This window comes from Pseudopipra pipra, chromosome W (genome assembly GCF_036250125.1).
Source record: "Pseudopipra pipra isolate bDixPip1 chromosome W, bDixPip1.hap1, whole genome shotgun sequence".
NCBI classification, from domain to species: Eukaryota; Metazoa; Chordata; class Aves; order Passeriformes; family Pipridae; genus Pseudopipra; species Pseudopipra pipra.
Genome location: NC_087580.1, coordinates 40523161 through 40546328, shown reverse-complemented (window position 1 = coordinate 40546328; position 23168 = coordinate 40523161). Strand labels below are relative to the sequence as shown.

General features: G+C 52.8%; 2 protein-coding genes and 1 pseudogene across 2 annotated transcripts in view; 2 read left to right on the top strand and 1 right to left on the bottom strand.

Annotated features, from left to right (window-relative positions):
• The window catches only part of LOC135405248 (zinc finger protein 271-like), a 774083-nt gene that overhangs the window by 51541 nt on the left and 699374 nt on the right, over positions 1-23168 (top strand). The gene's annotated exons all lie outside the window — the stretch shown is intronic.
• LOC135405395 (zinc finger protein 239-like) overlaps positions 1-23168 on the bottom strand; it is a 669637-nt gene that overhangs the window by 392803 nt on the left and 253666 nt on the right. The gene's annotated exons all lie outside the window — the stretch shown is intronic.
• LOC135404707 (zinc finger protein 239-like) lies at positions 3719-12159 on the top strand (annotated as a pseudogene).

Below are 23168 nucleotides of genomic sequence, written 5' to 3'. Positions count from 1 at the left end.
TCACTGTGGGCCCAGTTGCTCCAAATATGATCCCAGTTGTGCCCAGCATGGTCTCAGTTGCTCCCACTTCCTCCCGGTGTGATCCCAGTTGCTCACAGTTGTCCCCAGCAGGGTCCCAGTACCTCCCAGTTCCTCCCAGTGTGATCCCAGTTGCTCCCAGTTGTCCCTAGCAGGGTCCCAGTAGCTCCCAGTATGATCCTGGTCTGATCCTAGTATGGTCCCAGTATGATCCCTGTACGATTGCAGTTGCCCCCTGCATGGTCCCAGTTTCTCCCAGTTGCCTCCAGCATAGATCCAGTCAATTCAAGTATGATCCCAGTCTTCCCCCAGCATGGTCCCAGTCAATCCCAGTTGCCCCATTGTAGATCCAATCACTCCCAGTTGCTCCCAGTTGCCCCCAGCATGGTGCAAGTCACTCCCAGTGTGGTCCCAGTCACCCCCAGGATGGTTGCAGACACTCCTAGTATATCCCAGTTGCCCTCAGCATGCTCATAGTCACACCCAGTTACTTCCACTTGCCCCAAGATGGTTCCAGTTTCCATCAGTATGATCCTGGTCACTCCCAGTCACTCCCAGTTTATGCCAGTTGCCTCCAGCATGCACCCTGTCACTCCCAGTTACTCCCAGTTGCTTCCAGCAGGATCCCAGTTGCTCCAAGGATGTTCCCAGTTGGCTTCCAGCCTGGCCCCACTGGCTCCCAGTTCCCCCCTGCGTAGTTCCAGTCACTCCCAGTTTGATCCTGGTCCCTTACAGTCACTCCCACTATAATTCCAGTATGGTGCTGGTCACTCCCACTATGATCCCAGTCACTGCCAGTCACTCCCAATAGGATCCCAGTTGCCCCCAAGGTGGTCCCAGTTGCTCCCAGTCACTCCCCCAGGATGGTTCCTTTCACTCTCAGTGACTCCCAGTCTGAGTCCAGTATGGCCCCAGTCACTCCCACTCACTCCTTGGAGGAGGCCATTTGCCCCTTGCATGGTCCCAGTATGATCCCAGTATTATCTCAGTATGATCCCAGTATGAGTCCAGTCATCCCCAGTATGATCCCAGTAACTTCCAGACACTTCCAGTACTAATCCAGTTTGATCCCACTCATCCCCAGTATGGCTGCAGTCCCTCTCACACACTCCCAGTAGTATTGTAGTCACTCCCAGTAAGACCCCAACAGGACCCCAGTAGGGGCACAGCTGTTCCCAGTATGATCCCAGTTGTCCCCAGCATGGTTTCAGTTGCTCCCATTCACCCTTACTATGGTTTCAGTCACTCCCAGTATAATCCCAGTCACTCCCAGCCACTCCTTGTATATCCCAGTTAACCTCAGCATGCTCCCAGTCACTCCCAGTATGTTCCCAGTCAGTCCCAGTGTGATTCCAGTCACTCCTGGTGTCTCCTAGTATATCCCGGTTGCCCCCAGTGTGGTCCCACTCACTCCCAGTTGCTCCCAGTAGCTTCCAGCATGATCCCAGTTGCTCACAGCCACTCCCAGTCACCCCCAATGGGGTCCTAGTGCCTCCCAGTATGATCCCAGTCAATTTCAGCATGATCCCACTTGCTCCCAGTATATCCCAGTTGCTCCAACATGGTCCCAACTGCGCTCAGAATGCTCCCAGTCACTCCCAGTATGACCCCAGCCACCTTCACTGTGGGCCCAGTTGATCCCAATATGATCCCAGTTGTGCCCAGCATGGTCCCAGTTGCTCCCACTTCCTCCCAGTGGGATCCTAGTAGTTTCCAGCTGCCCCTAGCATAGAACCAATTGCTCCCAGTATGATCCTAGTCTGATCCAGTATGATCCCAGTACAATCACAGTTGCCACCAGTATGATACCAGTGACTTCCCGACACTTCCAGTATGAAGCCAGTTTGATCCCACTCATCCCCAGTATGGTTGCAGTCCCTCTCACACACTCCCAGTACTATTGCAGTCACTCCCAGTATGACCCCAGCATGACCCCAGCAAGGGCCCGGTTGCTCCCAGTATGATCCCAGTAGCCCCCAGTGTGGTTCCAGTTGCTCCCAGTCACCCCTACTGTGGTTCCAGTCACTCTCACTCTCAGTATATCCCAGTTGCCTCCAACGTGCTGCCAGGTGCTCCCAGTATGATCCCCGTTGCCCCAGTTCTGGTCCCACTGGATCCAGTCCAGGTCTCGGTGTATCCCGGTGTCCCCCCTGTCCCCCCACTCCGGTGTCACCCCCTTTTCTCTCCCCACAGAGCTCCTGAGCTGGCGGCGGCCGCAGCCCCTCCCCAGGGCCTTGGGCACAGTCTGGACCCCCCCCATCCCCGTGAGGATTTTGGGGGGGTCGTGTGTGCCCCACTCCCCTGCTGTCACTCTGCCTCTGCCCGGCTGCTCCCAGTGATCCCAGTAAAGCTTCCCAGTTCTCCCCAGTCCTGGTTATTGGGGGGCAATGGGGAGAGGCTTTGGGGGATCCTGAGGAGTGGAGCCAAGTTGGGGGGGGCAAAACTGGCCCCGAGATGGATCAGGAATGGGGACCCCCTTTGTTCCCCCTGTGTCAACCCCCTCTGGGAGGGTCTTGGTGAGGCACCTGCCCCTTAAAAGGCACCCAGCTCACCCCAAAAGGTGCTGGGACCCCCCTAAATCTTCCCACACGCCCCGGAGAACCCCCCAAACATACTCAGAGCCCACCCAGGATCCCACCTAAACCCTTTTTTTTTGGGATGCTGGGACCCCAAACTGAGTTGGAGGGAGCTGGGGATTGGGGGATGAAGTGGAAGATGTGAGAGGAGGGGAAAAATGGGGGTTGGGACCCCCAGAGTAATGGGGGGGTGGGGTGGGGATTGAGAGGACCATGGAAAAGTGGGAGGAACAGGGAGAAGGGTGGAAAAGGGGAGAGGTGTGGTGGGTCAGATGGTCCTATGGGGGTCTTTGGGCACAGGGGGTTGGCAAAGGGGGATGGCCCCCTGAGCTCCCAACTTCCTGTGGGGTGCTGGGGGCTGATGGATCCAATCTCAGCCTTGGGTTATGCCAACACTTTCAGTTTAGAGGAATTACAGAGATGTGACTGAACCACTTTTGTCCCCAAGGTTTTAATGATGGCAAATCAGATCTATTGATAGAAATGAGTTATTTAGGGTTACAAATGATCAGACAAAAGATCTTCATCACAATTATTTACTGCACAATAGAAACACTAAAACTACCAGGAGTACAGGAGAAGAGAGGACAGTGCTCTACACTAAAGCAATTGTTGAAGCAATTCTACTCAAGCTGACACAAAAGCAATAATTCTTAATTAGAGATGGATGGAACTCTCCCAGACCAACGCTGGTGGGGAGATCTCTGCTCTCAACCTCCAGCAGTGACCTTGGGGGGTCCCCAGCCAAGGCAGGAATCTCCACACACCCCCCAGGAAGGGTTCTGTTGGAAGAAGCTGCCCCTGTGAAAGGGGACTGGCCCTTTGTGGTAGAAACCTCAGTTCGCTCAAGTGCAAAGGGCCGATATGGCACCCCCCCCGCCCCCCCCCAAAAAAAAGGACAAGACAACTGGGGAAGGAAAGAGGGGCTTGGCTAACAGAGATCAAAGATTTCATGAGGTTAAACCAGGTTCAGTTCAGGCTGAGGGCGCTGCGGCCCCGCCCGTGTAAACATTCCTGACGGGAGCGCGGCGGGCGGAGGGCGGGGCCGCGCCCTGATTGGCTGCGGTGGGGTCAGTAAAGGCGTTGCGCGCGCAAAGCGCCGTATTGGCTGCCGGGAAACCAAGATGGCGGAAGGTAGGGCTAAGCTGTCAGAGGTGGCGGGGCCTGCTGGAGAGCGGGGCTCTGGGGATCCCCTCGGGGGCTGCGGGGAGCGCGGCTGTGGGTGGAAAGGCTGGAGGGCTCCGCAGGCTTTAGCCGAGGGGTTCGGGGGTTCCCGAGGGGCAGAGCGCGGGGCCTGGAAGCCGCGCGGGGGGGGCTTTGTCAACGCCCTGGCTGCACTGCGCAGGCGCGCCGGCGGAGTACTCAGGAGGGAACTGCAACTCCCATGAGGCCCCGCGCGACCCGCCATTACTTTTCCCGCCACAGCGCTCCTGCCGGCTCGGCGAACCGACCCCAGGGAAAGGGGATCCCAGAGACCCCCCCCGAACCCCAGAGACCCCCAACAATCAGCACACAGAGACCCCAAAGGGGGGGGAGCGGGGGTCCCCTACAGCCTAGCAGTGTGTTCCGGGGGTACCCAGCCCCCAGGGGCGGGGTCCTAGGGATGCCCCCCAAAGTCTGGGGGGGAGATGTACCACATCCAGGTAAGGGGATCCCAGTGCCCCCAGTATAGGCCAGTGACCTCTCAGTGACCTTCAGTACAGCCCAGTAACCCCCTCAGTGACTACCCAGTGTGTCCCAGTGACCTCCCACTGCCCCCCAGTATGGCCCAGTGATTCTCCAGTGAGCACCCAGGAACCCCCAATATGGCCCAGTAACCTTCCAGTGTCACCTCGTGTGTCCTGATAATCCCCCAGTAACTTCCCAGTCCCTCCCAGTGCCCTCCCAGTGTCCCTTAGTAACCCCCCAGTCCCTCCCAGTGCCCCCTGGTTCCCCCCAGTGTGTCCCAGTATCCCCCAGTAATTCCCCCAAAGCCCCCCAACTGTCCCCAACGTGTCCCCAGATGCTCTTGGCCTTTCTCTGAGCGTGTGGAGGGGGCATTTTTGGGGTCAGGGGGTCCAGGGGGGCTCCTGGGGTGAGATGGAGGGTTGGGGACATCAGGGATGGGGTTTGGGTACAGTGGGGAGAGTGAGGAGGGGTTTGTGGACAGTGGAATTGGGGGTGTCAAGGGGGGAACTGGAGTGATCCGGAGGCCCTGGGGACATTGGATACACCAGGGGACATTGGTAACACCAGGGGAGTTCCGGGGTCTTAGGGGAGGAAATTAAGGACACCAAGAAGGTCTTGGGGACACCAGGGGGGTCTCAGGACTCACCTGAGTGTGGTGCTGCCCCTCCTATTTACCCGCAGACATCATTAACCCCACCCAAATGTCTCCCAACCCCCATTTTCCCTTTAATTGCCTCCCCCTACAAATCCCTTTGCCCTCTCAACACCCCTTTTAACTCCCCTAAATGCACCCAAAGCCCCCCAAAACACCTCAAATCCCCATCCAACCCCTCCCCCCGATCCCCCCAAATCTCCCCCAGCCCCCCCTGAAATGCCTCCAACCCCCCCTAAAGATGGATCACCCGGCACCCTGGCACAGGAACAGACTGGCCTGTACTGGGGGCACTGGGCTGTACTGGGAGGGCACTGGGGGGGGGCTCAGATGTCCCACAACAACATGGCCCAGCTCCAGGAGAGATCTGGGGAGCAGTGAGGAGGTACTGGTCTGTCCTGGTCTTTCCTGGTTTGTCCTGCTCTGTCCTGGTCTGTCCTGGTTTGTACCTCCAATCCCCAAAGCCCCTCCCCAGCTCCCCCAGGACATTCCCGCACCCCAAAGCCCCTCAGGCCCCCCCAGGTCCTGCTGCCCCTTGAGCATCTGCAGCTGCTGCAGAACCAGGCATTTCATCAGCAAATGTGCAGGTGACACCAAGCTGGGGGGTGTGTTGATGTGCTGGAAGGCAGGAGGGCTCTGCAGAGGGACCTGGCCAAGCTGGATCCATGGGCTGATTGCAAGGGGATGAGGTTCAAGCAGGCCAAGGGCCGGGTCCTGCCCTTTGGCCACAAGAAGCCCCGTCAGCCCCCCAGGCTGGGGCCAGAGTGTCTGGAGAGCAGGCAGGCAGAAAGGGAGCTGGGAGTATGGATGGACAAGGAGCTGAAGAGGAGGCAGAGTGTGGCCAGGTGGCCAAGAGGGCCAATGGATGGTGTCCTGTGTGAGGAAGAGTGTGTCAGCAGGAGCAGGGAAGTGATTGTTGGGCTGAACTGAGCGCTGGTGAGGCCACCCCTGGAGTGCTGTGTCCAGCTCTGGGCCCCTGAGTTGAGGAAGGCCCTGGAGGGACTGGAGCAGGTGCAGAGAAGAGCAGCGAGGCTGGGGAAGGGAGTGGAGCACAAGTGGTGTGAGGAGAGGCTGAGGGAGCTGGGGGTGTTGAGGCTGGAGAAGAGGAGGCTCAGGGGAGACCTCCTGACTGTCTGCAAGTCCCTGCCAGGAGGTTGTAGCCAGGTGGGGGTGGGGCTGTTCTGCCAGGAAGCAGCAGTAGGACAAGAGGGCTGGGTCTTGAGCTGTGTCAGGGGAGGTTTAGGTTGGATATTAGGAAGCAATTTTTTGCTGAGAGAGTAATCAGGCCTTGGAATGGGCTGGGCAGGGAGGGGGTGGAGTCAGCGTCCCTGGAGGTGTTGAAGGTGAGACTGGATGTGGCCTCAGTGAGATAGTCTGGGAAGTACAGCGGGATTGGATCAAGGGTTGGACTTGATGATCTCAGAGGTCTTTTCCAACCCAACTGATTCTGTGATTTTCTGATTCCCATTCCTATGGCAGCACATGCTTGGGGCTCTATCCCCAGGGGGATAGAGATGTCTGTCCATATCTATCTCCAAGGTTAGTGTGTAAATGTGTGGTGTTAGAAAAGCAGGCTGAGTTCTGGGCTGGTTGTAGAAGGAGAAGGAAGCCCAGAGGCCAGTGCAAGCAGGCAGCCCTGAGCTTGCACATGATGTCCCCTCCCTGCAGGTTCCTGTCCTTGAGCCCAGGCCCTGAGGTGAGGCTGAGAAGTGGCGCGGAAGTGAGCCCAGTGGTGAGGAAGAAGTGAAGCTGTGAATGCCCATCCCCTTGAAGGTGCTGTGTCCATCCCCTGTGTGCCAGGTGAGCTGGGGCTTTGCTGCAGAGCTGCGGGCGCTGATTTGAGCGTCTCCAAGTACTGAGATGGTGGGCACCCAGGAACACAAACTGTGCCTGGCCACAGAGCCTGCAAGGAGGAGCAGAGACAGCAGTGGCAGTGTGGGGGGCCAGGTTGTCCCTGTGCCTTCCCCTGCAGGCCCTGGCTGTCCCTGCTGAGCCCCTGTCCATCCCCATCAGGTCCCTGCCCGTCCCCCCCGGGCTGAGCTCCCCCCAGGAAGTGCCGTGGAGCTGAAGCTGCTGCCATCCCCCCCCTGCAGCCGCTGCCCCAGCCAAGGGAGCAGCAAAGGCAGGGCCAGGAGCAGAGGCAACAGCAGGGGAGCCCTGGGGGGGCCGGGAAGCTCTTGTGTGGGTCAGGAAAGAGGCGCTGGGCACGAGGCCGGGGCTGTGCTGAGCAGGCCCAGCCCTCACATCCCCCCAGCCAACGCCGACTGCCCGGGGGGCTTGGGAGGGACCCCCAGCCCGTGTGCCCCACACTGAGCTGGCAGAGAGAGAGCCAAGGGACAGGGGCAGGGCCACGGGTGAGGGACAGGCAGGGCCATTGCAGGGCCACGGTGAGGGCACAGCCTGTGGCAGCAGAGCTGCCCAGGGCCGGGGGCAGCCGAGGGTGTTGGGACCAACCAGTGCTGGGGCCGAGCAGAGCATGAGGCCTCTTGCATACCTTTAGAGCAACCTCCCACTTGCCAGCCCCGCCCTGGTGGGGTGACACTGTCCCCTCCCTACAGGACACTCCCCCAAACCTCTTTGGGGGGCCCTTTTGTGTCTATTCCTGGTTGCTGATTCCTGCTGGGGACCTGAGGGAGCCTCTACAGTCCCATGCATGGGGCACGATCTCCTCTCCAGAGCTTGACTCACTGCAGACTTTGCAGGGAAGTCTGTGCTGGCAACTGCATCCTGAGCCCAAGGGCAGTTTCTATGCCCGAGTGCTGATCCATCCTGGGGACCCAAGGGATCCTCTGCCATTCCATCCATGCAGCAGGAGTCACCCTCCTGCCCTTGACTCCCTGCAGAGGAACAAGTGCCATCTCTCTGTTTGGGAGAAGCCAGATGCTGCCCCTGGGCCATCAGAAGTGGTGCTGAAGCCTCTTTCAGCCCAGCCCCGGGTGCAGTTTTCTCATCCCCTCACTGAATGCCTGGTCCCCCAACCGGCACTGACCAACCAGGGCGTTTGGCACACTTGGTTTGGTGGCTTGGAGAAACAGCCCCAGGCTGGCAGGGGGCCAGATAACCTCGAGGAACAGCCCTGGCGAGGTGCCCACACTGTCAGGGGACCAGGGGATTGCTGCTCCATGGAACCAGCTGGAGCTCTGGGTGAACCTGAGCTGAAGGGCCTGTGACCTGTGGATGAGTCCAGGATGGTGCAGAGACCCCCCTGCAGCCCGGGAGGAGCCCACGCTGGAGCAGGGGATGCCCAAAGGAGGTTGAGAGCCCATGGGAAGCCCCTGCAGAGCCATGGGAGCAAAGCCCTGGTTTCCAGGGCTGCCCCCCCGCCCCAGTTTATTGGGTTTAGGTGCAAACTGCAGCAGGGCCGTCCCTTGGCAGCAGCTGGTGCCGTGACACAGGCTGGGAGATGTGCCAGCCCAGGAGGGACTGAGGGCAGGGGGTTCGTAGGGACCATCCAGGGCCCCTCGCTGCCCACTGGTGGAGAAAAGAAGACAATGCCAGGAGGAAGGAACTGGCTGGCCCAGAGGCACAGGAGGGAAGTCAGGCACTCTGAGCCATACCTGGGGGGAAGGAATTGCAGCAGGGGGAGATCGGCACCACCGACTTCTTGAGCACCTCCTCAGCAGGGCCTCCAGACTGTGATGGAGGGAAGAACTGCAGCTGTGACTGATGGGCACAGGGAGGAGAGAGACAGTCAGCAAAGGGGGCTGGAAGCGGGAAGGGATAAGCTGAGAAGGTGACGGGATAAAGAACTTGTGTTGAGGTTTCTTAGTCAGTTGGAGCAATTTTGTGGCACTGCTCGGCTCCGCGGGGCTGGGGAGGTGGCAGCGGGACACCCTAACCCACAGCCCCCAAGGACCCCCAGAAACATTCAGAGCCCACCCAGGACCCCACCCAGCCCCTTTTCTGGGGGGACTTCTCTGGGCACTGGTGGTGCTGGGAGCCCCCCCGGCTGCGGGCGAGAAGCTCTCGGGTGAGTGGGGGGTGGGAAGGGGGAGGTCGGTGGGAAAAGGGGGGTCAGAGGGGATGAAATGGGTGATGGGAACCCAAACTCAGTGGGAGGGAAGTGGGAACCCCCTAAAAGTGGAGAGGAGAGGGGCTCTGAGGTTTGGGGGATAATGGGAAATGGGTGGGAGAGGTCAGAAGGGTGGGGGAAGCAGAATGTGGGACCCTGAACCTGAGCATGAGGGGGTGGGGATTGGGGGGATAATGTGGGAGAGAGAGGAAAAAAGTGGGGGTTGGGACCCCAAAAGTGATCCTGAGCAGGCTGGAAATTGAGGGGACCATGGAAAAGTGGAAGGAACAGGGAGAAGGGTGGAAAAGGGGAGGTGGTCTGGACAGTCTGACAGTCCTATGGGAGTCTTTGGGCACAGGGGATTGGCAAAGGGGGGTCCCCCTCTGAGCTCCCAACTTTCTCTGGGGTACTGGCGCTGCTGGATCCAATGTTCTCAGGGCACAGACTCTTTGGGCCAAAGAGTCCTAAAACACTTGGCACAGACTACATTTTACCACCATCTGTTCTCCAACTACTCTGCTGGTTCAGAGTGGCACAGTAGGACAGTGGTGACCCCTGGGATCCCTGGGACAACAAAGTGGAAACCCTGGAGAGGGGGAATGTCTGGGAACACAGCACCTTGAAGGTGAGAGTCACAGGAGAAGGGACCATTGGGACCCTCAACACTCCCAGCATCCCTAAGTGGGACCCCCAGCATCCCAGACAGGGGAGACCCTCTGAACCCCAGAGGGGAGAGACAAGAGAGGGGGAACTTCTGGGTAAGATTTTTTGGGCTGAATCTTGATATTTTGGAGTATTTTTTTTCTGAATCTCAACTTTTTGCAGTTTGAGGGGGGTTCATCTCTAGATTTCTGAGGGTTTTTTTGCCTGAATCTCAGTGGTTTTGGTTTTTCTGGGCTAAATCTTGGTGTTTTGGAGGTTTTTATGGACACAGGGTGCCTGATGAGTTCTAGAGGTGGACTTGGGCAGGAGGAACCCCCAAGCCAACGTGCTCAGCCCTTGTTTTTCCCCCCCATCAGGATTTGTCCTTCCCAAAGCTTGGGCGGATGGAGGAGGAGGCTGCGAGGAAGAGGAAGATGCCTTGGGCCCCCCAGGCAGGTGAGGAGGAAGTCAGTGTCCCTTTGGGCGGGTGTTGTGCTGGCTCTGTCAGCCGAGCATGGCCCCGGCTGCAGGACAACCCCGCTGGCGCCGCCGTCCTGCCGGGGCCGGAGTTGGGGGGATGTCCTTGGCCTTCCCTGTGGGCCGGAGTCAAATCCCCTGCCTGTCCTTCTTGCTTCCTGCCCCAGGTCCTGAGCTGAGGACGGAGAGCCCGGAGGACAAATCCCCCCGTGAGACCCTGGTGGGAGAGGCCATTTTGAAGGGCTCCCCGGCGCAGGAAGGCAGCGGGGAGGAAAAGGGCCGGAGATCCCCCCACAGGAGGGGCTCCAAAGCCATCCCAGGGTGCTCTGAGGAGGAAAGACCCAGCCTGTGCCAGGAAGGTGGCCGGAGCTTGAGGCAGAGCTCTGACCTGGTGGTCCCTGAGCAGCCTCGCAGCAGAGAGAAACCCTTCAAGTGCTTGGAATGTGGGAAGAGCTTCAGCCGGAGCACCACCCTCCTTAGCCACCAGCACATCCACACTGGGGAACGACCCTACACGTGTGGGGAATGTGGAAAGAGCTTCAGACGAAGCTCCACCCGCCGGAAACACCAGCAGATCCACACTGGGGAACGGCCCTACATGTGTGGGGAATGTGGGAAGAGCTTCAGGGACAGCTCCAACCTCCTCACCCACAAGCGCATCCATACTGGGGAACGGCCCTACACGTGTAGGGAATGCGGGAAGAGCTTCAACTGCAGCTCCCACCTACACAACCACCATCGTATCCACACCGGGGAATGGCCCTACGCGTGTCAGGAGTGTGGGAAGAGCTTCAGTGACATCTCCACCCTTCACAGTCACCAGCGCATCCACACTGGGGAATGACCCTACACTTGTGGGGAGTGTGAAAAGAGCTTCAGGACGAGCTCCAGCCTCCTTGCCCACCAGCGCATCCACACTGGGGAACGGCCCTACAAGTGTGGAGAATGTGGGAAGAGGTTTCAGACCAGCTCACATCTCCTCCAGCACCAGTGGACACACACGAATGAGATGCCCTTCCACTGCACCGACTGCGGGAAGGGCTTCAACCAGAATGGCAACCTCGTCACCCACAAACTCATCCACACCGGGGAACGGCCCTACAAGTGCTTGGAATGTGGGAAGAGGTTTTAGACCAGCTCACATCTCCTCAGGCATGAGCAGACGCACACGGATGAGAGGCCCTTCCGCTGCACCGACTGCGGGAAGGGCTTCAACCAGAATGGCAACCTCGTCACCCATCAGCGCATCCACACCGGGCAGAGGCCCTACAAGTGTGGGGAGTGTGGGAAGGGCTTTGCCCAGAGCTCTGCCTTGACAAGACACCAACGGACCCACCGGTAAGAGAAGTGCTACGAGTGCCCCGACTGCGGGAAAAGCTTTGACTGCTGCTGCAACTCCATCAGCCATTGAAGGACCTCCATTGGGTGATCCGCAGGGACCCACGTTGGACACAGACCTGGTAACCCACGTTCCAGGTGATCCATGCTGGGCATACACCTGGTGACCTCTGTGTCCTGCCCCTGTCCCAACCCCCCTGACAGTGAGGGTGACCCAGGGTCTTGTTAACTGATCCCTTGGGGAAGATTAGAGTTAGTTTATCTATATATCTATCTATATATGTAGGGTTCAGTTTAGATCAATTTTGTTTCCCTGTAAAGTAGGTTTGGGGCAGTTTTGGCTCCTGTCTATAGTGATAAAAAACCATAAAAATAACACTTCCTTTCTCTGGCTCCTAGCCCAGCCTGTCCCCTCCAGGGGTGGGTGCTCCTCCCCTTCCCCGGGCGGTTCCTTTGCCCACAGGCAGCAAAGCCTCCACTGCTTCTGCAACTGGAGAGTGTTGGAGCTGTGGACCATTAACATTCCAGTCTCTCCCAGCTCTGCACCCCAAAAGTCGAGCGGGATCAATGTGTCCCCTCAAAGTGGCTCAATCCCGTAGCAGTTCATATTCCAGGAAGAATGTCAAAGGGCATCCTGAGACTCATAGTCCTTCTGTCTCTGTCACACGTGCACAGTGAAGTGCTCAGATGGGAGTGCTTGAGGAGGTCCCATGTCACGGTTTAAAGTGTCTATATAAGCTTGTGTTGATCTTAATAAAGCTAATTGGGTTATTGCACCCCCGTGTCGACTGGGTTTGTGCAAGACAAATGCTCTAAATGGCTGCCTGAATCGGGACATTCAACAGGCGTCGGTAACCAGAGGCCAAAGGCCTTGGGACGTCTTGCCATAGCATCCATCCTGATGGAATTCCAAGGAAAAAGGAAGAGCTCTTCAACAAATCGTGCGCATCAGTCACCTCTGCAAAGACAGGACAAAAAGAGAAAGAGGACGAAAAAGGACAAAAGAAGAAAAGTCCAGCTTCAGCAAACAAGAGGTAACCTATTAGCATGGGAGGGATGTATTCCCACAAGGGGAGGTGTTCCCCAGAAACTAAAGCAAAAGCTGAAGCTATCAGCCAATTCTTAAAAACGCTGGACAAAGACGTAGCAGAAAATAAACTGTTGATGCTCTTAAAATGGAGCACCACAAATGGACTGGGACTTCCATTGATGCCTTACGACCCTTTTAGTTTCTTATTTTTCTAATTTTATAAGCTTTATAAGTAATTATAAGTAGTAGAAGTAGATTTTAGAAGTAGCTCTATTATATCCCTCACCCTTTGGCACAATAGTTTACACATTCCCTACCCCATCACCCCATTCTATGTTCCCCATATCAATCCTACCCCTGAATTCCAGTAGAAAATGTTTAGTCTTTTGTCAAGGCAAGGCCTATGCTGTTTAGAGAACACTCATATCTTAGCCTGAACCACAGAACATGGTCAGAAACTAGATGACCATGTACCCTTTGTGCTTTGAAGAAAATGAAGATGATGAAGAAAAGCCCCCAGACTCAATTCCCAGGGGGTGGGCCAGGGGGTGGACCAGGGGAAAAGTTACAGGATGGACAAAACTTGGATTGGTTGGGCAGTATTATAAATTGTAACACCTGAACACGACCTGCGCGCATGTCCTGTGATCTTTATGCGTAGGCACAAATTAAACCCTTTTCTTATCTCATCCTCAATTAACTGCTCCGGAGTTGTTTTCCTCAGCACCCTTAGGCATCAGCTGGTGGTCCGTACGGGAAAATCAGAGACCTCAGGCTACTCCAGATTGGAAACTTTCATCCTGCAGGAATTCTTCATCAGCCGGCATTTTTGGAGAATTCCCACAGTGATCTAGGGAAGCCCCAGCTCCACAGAACCAAGCAAGGAGCACAGAGGTGAGTTAAGAAAAGGGTGACTAAGGAAAATTTTTTTTTTATTTGTTAGGAGCTGCGGAAGAGTTTTTGTGTTTCCCGGGAGATAGGGAACACGGTGGGACTGGAAAGGCTTGGACTTGGGCCCAAGAGTCAATTTCCAGTAGGTGAAAAGGGTTTTGCTGAGTGCAGGTCAGAACGGATTTGTGTCAGCCTAGGGCTGGATTTCCTTTCGGTCGGAGGGGGACACCCTTCCAGAGTGCTCTGTTGCTGCAAGGAGCTGGGGGGCCTCTGTAGCTAAGTGGTTAAAGTAACAACTTTGGAACCCTAGAGCTTCAGGTTTGAGTCTCGCAGTGAAAAGTTTTTCTGTGTCTATTAATCAGTATGGGCAGTACACAGTCCAGGGGGAAAGTTGCAGAGGACTCCCCTTTAGTCCTTATTTTACACCACTGGGACAATCTAACTAAACCTGAAACACCTTTAAAGAAGCAAGAACTGTGTTGGTTATCTATGAATGTGTGGCCTTCATATGGGAACCAAAGGAGGGTAGTGTGGCCAAAACTTGGAACGTTCGAATTAGATACTGTAATGCAACTTATTATGATGCTATGTAGAGAGGAAAAATGGGAAGAAATCCAGTATGCAGAATTGTTTCTATTTCTTTTAACACGACCTGAGTGGAAAAAGCGGTACAAGAGAGCCCCGATAGGGAAAAAGAAGCTCAAGAAAGTGGCGGGAGTGAGTCCCGCTGGCGTAGATGATAGAACAGAGGCTGTCCGTTTGGTCGGAGCAGGCACAGCGGCACAGATAAGATCTATAAGGTCGGCTTTTGTTGGAACTGCTTTCGGCGCGGCAGAGCCAGGCGGGGGTAATACAGATGCTGCAGGGCTGGCTAGCTCAGAAGTAATGTCTAGTTTGATCGCAACAGGGATAACAGCAGGAGCGACTCCTGGCCCCACAGGGGCAATGGAAGCGGGACCCTCCCCGCCTGTTCCAGTGACTGTGGGGAGAGCAGCCTGTTCCCTTGCAGCTGACGGCAGCTTTGCCAGAGCAGACGGGGTTGTCATGGTAACAGCAGAAGGGAGCACAGGCATAGCAGAGCAAGCGAGAACTAAAGTTGTTAGTTCTACCGGTGACGTGACAAGAACTGTGAGGTCTAAAACGTCAGCTTTTACTAGAGTTGCTTTTGGTGTGGTGCCACCCGAAAAAGTTACTACAGATGCAACATCTGTTGTAGAGGCAAGGGAGACTTTAGAAATCGCGGCGAGAAATGCGCCAAGACCAGCCAGTGTAGTGACGGCGACTGGCGTAGGGGTCGCTGGCCCTGACGGTGGCAGTGAAGTGAAAGTGTCGGCCCCAGAAATGACGAGAGCCCAAGGGGTGTTTGTGGAACCGAGCAGCCCAGCACCGCAGACAGATGCTGAGGCCATTGATTCTGTCAGTGGCGATAGCGACGTGAAAGCTGTAAAAACGGGGCTGCATGCCCCGATTGCAGGAGAGACCCCAGGGCTGACTGCTGCGAACACAGCACTGTGCTACTGTAGTGGTGAATACAAAGGCGATAAACTGGTCTAAAATGTATGAAGTTAGACAGGATACGAATGAGTCGCCCACATATTTTCTGAATAGGCTGAAGGATGTCATAGGGAAATCCACTGATATTGATATAGAGTCAGACTTGGGGAAAAAACACCTAGTGTATTTGTTTGTAGGACAGTCCACAAATGATATAAAAAAAAAACTGCAAAGAGCAGGTGGTAATGAAAAGGATATTGATGAGTTATTGGATATAGCTTGGACAGTATATTGCAATAGAGAACAGAAGGTGAGTACGATGGGCGGTGGAGCAATTTTAAGAACAGACGTTGCCGCGGCAACCGAACTCCCAGCTCAGAGCGCAGGGGAGGTTTCTGGAATGGTCATTACCACGGTGACAGAGCCAGCTGGCACAGAGAAAAGAAAGTTGCTGCCTGTTCCTAGTGCTGTAGGAGTGCGCATAACCAGACAAAAACAAACGAAGTTTGTCCCAACTATACTAGCAAGCGAGAAAGGAGAGGAAGACCTGGGGACAGAGAGAGTGGGGCAGAGACAGGCAGAGCTGGTCCCAGTTGTTGCTTTGGCTGACAAGGAGTCTTTAGTCCCTGATAGTGTGACCCAAGTACAGATGGCAGACGCGAGTGCTGTGAAAGCTCTAAAACCATTAGGAGTGGCAGCACAAGGGAGTGCTGAGGCCACTGACTTTGCAGAGGTGACGGGACCCAGCCCTACCCCTACTGTTCCGAGGACTGCCCCAGGCATAACAAACAGGACTGTAGATCGAGTCGTAACAAAGGCACCTGGAGCTGCGAGAAAAGCAAGGGCAAAGAGAGTGAATAAGCATGTAAAACCTCCCCTGCCTGTACTAACTAACGTAGAGGGAGTAGCCCTTTCCCCTGGAGCTGTTGATCCCACACAAGCAGCTGCCGCAGGTGCAACTACAGACAAAAGACCAGCTAAAACTACAGAAGCTGCAGAAAAAGCTAAAGCAATGTCTGTAACTAGAGTCCCAGCCCAGCCTAACACGGGACCCTCTGGCTCCACCATTAGGGGCAGAGATGGAGCTGTCACTCCCCCTCCAGCTCTCCCAAGCCTTCACAATCCATACCCTCCCACGAGGCCAAAAGGGGGGGGCAATATCAGTGTGCATTTCCAACAAACATAAAAGCTAAAGCTTACCAGTGCAATATATGTAATAGGTAATAATTTGAAAGAAAAATTTAGTTATTATACCATAACTGTAATTGAAATTACAGGAATAAGTGAAACCAAACCACTCTTTGAACTTTTAGGATGTAAATTGAGTAAATATTGGGTAATTCATCGATTCTTCTGTATGTTAAACTCTCCTAATCCTTTGTTGAGTAGGAGTTCATTAGAGAACTTAAAAGTTGAAATCAAATTCTGCAAAGGGGAGATAAAAGTTATGATTTTTGATACTAATTGTGTTGAAGCAGCTATCTTCTTCATACAGGAGAACCATGAAGAAATCCCTGCAAAAGCTGAGAGTGCTGTCATCCCAATGGTATGGGCCAGCATCACGCTCAGACCAAAACCAACAATTACCAGGAATGCTACAAATACAGTGTACACCACAAAAATTAGGAGTACTATTACCAACATGATGAAGCAAATGGTGAGTGTTCTTTCCACAAAGGGAGAGGACACTAAAAACCAAATTGTCTAGGTCTGAAAGGAAAGCAACTAATTTGTCCCCAACAAGCAAAACTAGAAGAATAAAAACTGTCTATTGACCCCTATATCCTCTGTACTCTAAGCCTGTTTCAGTCTCACAGGCTGTAAATATTTCTGCCCTCTGTGCCCTGATTGAGCTCGGGGAGCTGTGGCAAAATCAAAAGGGGGACAATTGTTTTGCTCTTAATGTGAACTAACAATGTGTCAGAAGTTGACTGTTTGCAGATAGTCTGTTCCAGCAGACAGACCTAAAAGCTGTGCCACCAGAACTCAAACTAAGAGTCATGGAAACAACTTTTGTGCAGAATGTCTTGACAACTGCAAGTGAAATACACCAGGACAAAGAGTTTTGAACTGCAATAAAATCAAGAGTGAGTAAACAAGAAGCTAACATAAAAGCCTTCTGACACGATTGAGAACTGTTGTAAGATCTATGTGTAACTTCTAAAGGTGGTACATATATATGTGTTATGATTATTGTATCTATTGTATTATTTTCTATTCTATTTTACTTTTGAGCTTCTCTTGTTGTTAGCTTAAGTGCAAAAAATTAAAAGCTTACATTGCTTTTGCTACATGAATTGTTTTAAGGTTTGTAATGTTTGTACTTGCACGTATCTTGTTCCAGCAGCAATTTGTAAACATCTATGTCTCTTTAGTTACTGCAGCTTGTGGAAGAATTCCTCCTGAAAGAGTAATTAAATGAAAAGTCTGTATAGATTTTCATGTGATTGTGAAATCATGTTTATATACTTATGCTTTTAAGATGCTTTCTTATCTAGTGTCATCTAGGAATATATGAATGCTGAATTGCATAAGAAGTCCTGCACTGAGACCAAAGGACAAATAAGAAAGTAGCTTCAGTGCTGAGGCAGCACTGCAACAGCACTGGTGCTGTAGACTCTCCCATGGGACCTTGAGACCTAATTTGCACCGTTGCCTGCAATTTTGAAACAAACTGGTAACATAGTTGTTAAGATAATTTGTTTAGATCATTTAAATGCTTTGCTTAGAATTGCTTTTTAGCTTTATTGTTTTGCTAGTACTCACAATATATAAATTCACCTAATTCAATAAATGAGGATGCTTTTATCTATGGAGGCAAGAGGTACCTGTATTACCACTTCATGAGGTAAAGATGATCCACTGCAGTCTGGGACAGGCTGGAACAGGACAGCCTGCCCCGATAAGACCTAGAATCTGTCCAGAGAGTACAAGCTCTCTGTGGTGAGCTACTGGCACTGCCAGGGTGCTGCTTGCATCCAGATGCATCCTGCTTCAAGTTAGCTCTTGACTGGCCTGTTAAATCTGTGACTGGCAGTTAATCACTTTATGTGATAAAAGCACAAGCTCCTCTCTCAGATGATCAAAATACAGAAATTCCAAGATCCAAAATTCCAGTGAAATTATCATCGGACAGAGAGTCACACTCCATCGACTTCCTAGTTGCATAAAGAGGTTTATTTTTGAAATTGTTTAATGTTTTAAGATCTACTTTGCAGGAACTGCAGAGATTCATTGTGTCATCTAAGCCTATGAAACTAGACACTCCTACTCATCTGTTCCAGCCCAAGGACTGAGTCTGTATTAAACAATGAGACTGAAACTCCTGCAAGCCAGATGGAAAGAACTGTTTTCAAATCCAGCGAACCATCTTCATCATGGTCAGAGTTATTATCAAGAACCCTAAATTTCACCCAAGAAGAAGAAAACCTCTGTTCTTAAGATGAGTAGAGCAACAGAAACTATTACAAAGACTGTTAAAATAATGTTTAAGTTTTTTTTCTCTTGTCTGTATTGCTTAGTACTACTAGTAACTATGAATTGAGTTTAAAACCTAAATTTACATTTGGCTTTGACAAAATACACCTAACATTCTTCATGAAAGTGAGTGCTGAATTTGCACTATGAATTTGGCTGAAATTTAGCAACAAGTTTAAATTATATGTATATTGGGTAATTCTTAGAAATATTTCATTAAATTTGCTTCCACAGACTTACTTCATAGTTACCAAACTAAACCTGAATAGAACAGTCATTCATGTTAATAGAATATAGTGTTAAATCTACATAATAGCTTGTTATGTGATTAATGTTATAAATATTAGTCATCTTACTGATATCATGTTAAGTATAAGTAGTAGAGATTGAAGAAGATCTTTGAGTCTTGTTCAATTTCTAAAGGGGAGACTGATGCCGTAAGGTCCATCTGTTTTTTTCTTATTTTCCTAATTTTATAAGTTTTATAAGTAGTTAAGTAATAGAAGTAGGTTTTAGAAGCTGCAGCCCTTATCCCTCACCCTTTAGCACAAGTAGTTTACACATTCCCTACCCCATCACCCCATTCTATGTTCCCCATATCAATCCTACCCCTGTATTCCAGTAGAAAATGTTTAGTCTTTTGTCGAGGCAGGCCTATGCTGTTTAGAGAATACTCATATCTTAGCCTGAACCACAGAACACAGTCAAGAACTGGCTGACCATGTACCCTCTGTGCTCTGAAAATGATGAAGATGATGAAGAAGGGGTCCTGAAATACACCCCAGACCTAATTCCCAGGGGGTGGGCCAAGGGGTGGACCAGGGCAAAAGCAAAAGCAACGGAATGGACAAAACTTGGATTGGTCGGGCGGTAACATCTCAAGCACGGCCTGCGCGCGTCTTGTAACATCTATGCCTGGGCACAAATTAAACCCTTTCCTTATCTCACCCTCAATTGACTGCTCCGGAGTTTTCTTTTCTCAGCACCATTAGGCATCATGACGGAGGGGAGGACATGAAGTCACAGGGATTATATGATATCACAGGAGAGGTGTGATGTCATATGATTGATGTGACATCATAGAGGAGATGTGATGTCACAGGAAGGATGTGATGTCATATGATGGATGTGATGTCATGGGGGAGATGTAATGTCACAGAAAGGGTGTGATGTGACAGGGGAGGACATGATGTCACAGGAAGGATGTGATGTCACAGGGGGTGTGATGTCATAAGGGAGATGTGATGTCATGTTATGCTTGTGATGTCATAGGGGAGAGGTGATGTCACATGAAGGATGTGATGTCACAGGGCAGGTGTGATGTCACAGGGCAGGTGTGATGTCACAGGGCAGGTGTGATGTCACGGGGTGATGTGATGTCACAGGGATGATATGGTATTACAGGAGAGATGTGATGTCATATTATGGATGTAATGTCATAGGAGAGATGTAATGTCTCAGGGGTGACGTGATGACAGGGGAGTATGTGACGTCACAGGGATTATATCACAGGAGAGATGTGATGTCATATTATGGATGTGATGTCACAGCGGAACTGTGATGTCACAGGGGAGAATGTGATGTCACAGGGGAGGACGTGATGTCACCGGGATGACATGATAACACAGGAAAGATGTGATGTCATATTATGGATGTGATGCCTTAGGAGAGATGTGATGTCACAAGGGAGGACGTGATGTCACAGGGATGATATGGTATCACAGGAGAGATGTGATGTCATATGATGGATGTGACATCATAGGAGAGATTTGATGTCATAGGGGAGGTGTGATGTCACAGGAAGGATGTGATGTCACGGGGAGCATGTGATGTCATAGAGGAGTGACACACTCCCCCCCCAACCTTGCTACAGCTAAAGCCGTGGAATTTGTCTTTGTTTCCCTTGGGTTCAAGGTCGGGCTGTTTTATTTCCATGGATGTCTAGCGATGAGTTAAGGGTAGCTCAGACCTTTTGGTGAATGTACCAGGGTGAATTTATGCTGATACTTTTGGTCTGGGTTTGGCCCCGCCACCTGTGAAAGTTTTGCTCTTTCCCTGCCAAGTTATGGGAAAACAAGCAATGATAAATGGGAAAGTTGTCCTTGAAGAGAGCTTCTTGTATAAACTCTTAATTGGTGTTGTGTGATTGGCTAATTGTCCTCCAAGGTCACTTGAAGGAGAGATTGAGGAGGAGAAGGATGAAGCAGCACCCTCAGACTCAATTAAGATAGACCCCCAAAACACTCTGCGCGTGCGTGAGGGGATTTCCAAAGTTCTCACGTGTGTGCAGAAGAGATGCATTGACATAACTGGGGGGTGGGGACTGAGGGCCTCGGGCTGGCCGGTGCTGGCCACACCTGGGAGGTTGTGGCCACTCAATTAATTGTATAAAAAGCAGATAGCTTTTGTGAACTTACTGACTCTCCAAAGATGCAGCTTCTGCTATGGGTAATTAGAGGCATGCTAGGTCGGTTAGATAACTTTATGGGCAACAGCTGGGCAACTGGGGAGATGGTGCTGGGGGCTTATTTCTCTCCTCCTTCCTCCCTTTTGGGTTTGTTCGTTTTGTTGGCCACGTCTTGGTAATAAATATTGTTTTTTGAGCTTGCAACGGTGTCTTGGTTTTCAAGCTTCAGCATGTTCGAACCCCTCCCTAATACAACCCCATACCAAAGTGCCAGATCCAGATGCCACCTGAACACTTCCAGAGACTCCACCACCTCCCCGGGCTACTTGTTCCAATGCCTCAAAAGTCTCTCAGTGGAAAAGGGATTTTTTCATAACTAATATGAACCTTGCCCAATGCAATTTAAGGCCATTCCCTCACAACCTTTCACTATAGCCTTGGCAGAAGAGACCAACCCCAGCTCCACTAAAAACCTCCTTTCAGGTCATTGCAGAGAGCAATGAGGTCCCCCCTGAGCCTCCCCTTCTCCACACTCAACAAGCCCAGTTCCCTCAGCCGTCCCTCAGCAGACATGTTTCCCAGAGCCTTCCCCAGCTCCGTTCCCTTCTCTGGACACGCTCCAGCCCCTCAAGGGCCTTTTGGCACTGAGGGGCCAGAACTGGACACAGCACTCCAGGTGGGGCCTCCCCAGTGCCCAGCACAGGGGGGCAATCAGTTCTCTGCTCCTGCTGGCCACACTCTTCTCCACAAATGCCACGATGCCCTTGGCCTTCTTGCCCCCCTGGGCACACTCTGCCTCATATCCAGTCTCTGTCAAGCAGCACCCCCAAGTCCCTTCCTGCTGAGCAGCTCTCCAGCCCCTCTGCCCCCAGCCTGGAGCATTCCAGGGGGTTGTTGGGACCCAAGGGCAGGCCCTGACACTTGGCCTTCTTGATCCAGCCTGTCCAGATCCCTCTGCAGAGCCTTCCTGCCCTCCAGCACATCCACACTCACACCCAACGTGGTGTTGTCCATGAATTTCCTGAGGAGGCACTCGATCCCCTGGCCCAGACCATCCATAATGATGTTAAACAGGAGCAGCCCCAACCCTGAGCCCTTGGGAACCCCACTAGTGACCAGCCCCACCTGGATTTCCTTCCATTCCCCACCACTCCCTGGGCCATCAGACACTTTGCCACCCAGCAAACACTTCCCCGGGCAAGCCATGAGCAGCCAGTTTGTGCAGGAGATGCTGGGGGAGATGGTGCCAAAGGCTTTCTGGAATTCCAGAGAGACACATCCCCAGCCTTTCCCTCAGCTGATGAGCGGTTCTTTGTCAGAGAAGGAGATGAGGTTGGTCAGGCAGGACCTGCCTTTCCCAACCCCACACTGGCTGGGCCTGATCCCCTGGTTGTCCTGCCCGTCCCATGGGATGGCACTGAGGAGGATCTGCTGCATGGACTTCCCCAGTCCTGAGGTCAATGGGACAGGACAGGAGTTGCCCAGATCCTCCTTTTGGCCCTTCCTGTGCATGGGCATCCCATTTGCTTGTTGCCAGTCAGCTGGGACTTGTGCAGTTGTGCAGCACTGCTGGGGAATGAGTGAGAGTGGCTTGGCCAGCTCTTTCTCCAGCTCCCTCAGGACTCTTGGCTGCATCCCGTGTGGGCCCAGGCACTTGGGGGGGTCTCACTGGCAGAGCAGGTCACTGACCATTTCCTCCTGCATTGTGGGGGCTTCACTCAGCTCCCCATCACCAGCTTCCAGCCAAAGCCTGCCTGCCAGGTGTCCAAGGGGTCAGTTCTGCTGCCCCCTCCTTCCTTCCCCCACAATGGAAAACTCCCTCATTTTGGGTCCCTGTGCCCCAGACGGCTCCGACCACCACCTCACCCACCAGTCCCACAATCACGGAATGCTTTGGGTTGGGAGGGGCCTTGAAGAGCATCTCAGCACCGTCAGACTCAAGAATTCCTTCCTACTATCTCCTCCAACTCTTCCCTCTATCCGTGTGAAGCCACTGCCCCTTGTCCTGTCACTCCAGGCCCTTGTCCAAAGTCTCTCTCCATCTTTCTTGTTGGCTCCCTTCAGGCACTGGAAGGCCATAATTAGGTCACCCCAAAGCCTTCTCTTCTCCAGCCTGAACAATGCCAATTCTCTCAGCCTTTCCTCACAGCAGAGCTGCTCCATCCCTCTGATCCTCTTGCTGCTCCCCTCTGCACTCGCTCCAACAGGTCCATGTCCTTCCTGTGCTGGAGCCCAGAGCTGGAGGCAGCTCTGCAGGTGGGGCAGCATTACAGCCACGCATGTTCCAGCAAGGACATGGTGGAACCTCATGGAACCAAGGACCACTGGGACACTGCAGGGCCTTCTGGAGACAAAGGAGCCCAGGGACACTATGGAATCTCATGGAATCAAGGCAGCACTGTCACCCTGGGAAAACTCCTGGAATTCAGGGCCCATTGTGACACTGCAGCTCCCCATGGAGTAAAAGGAACCCTGGGATGCTGCAG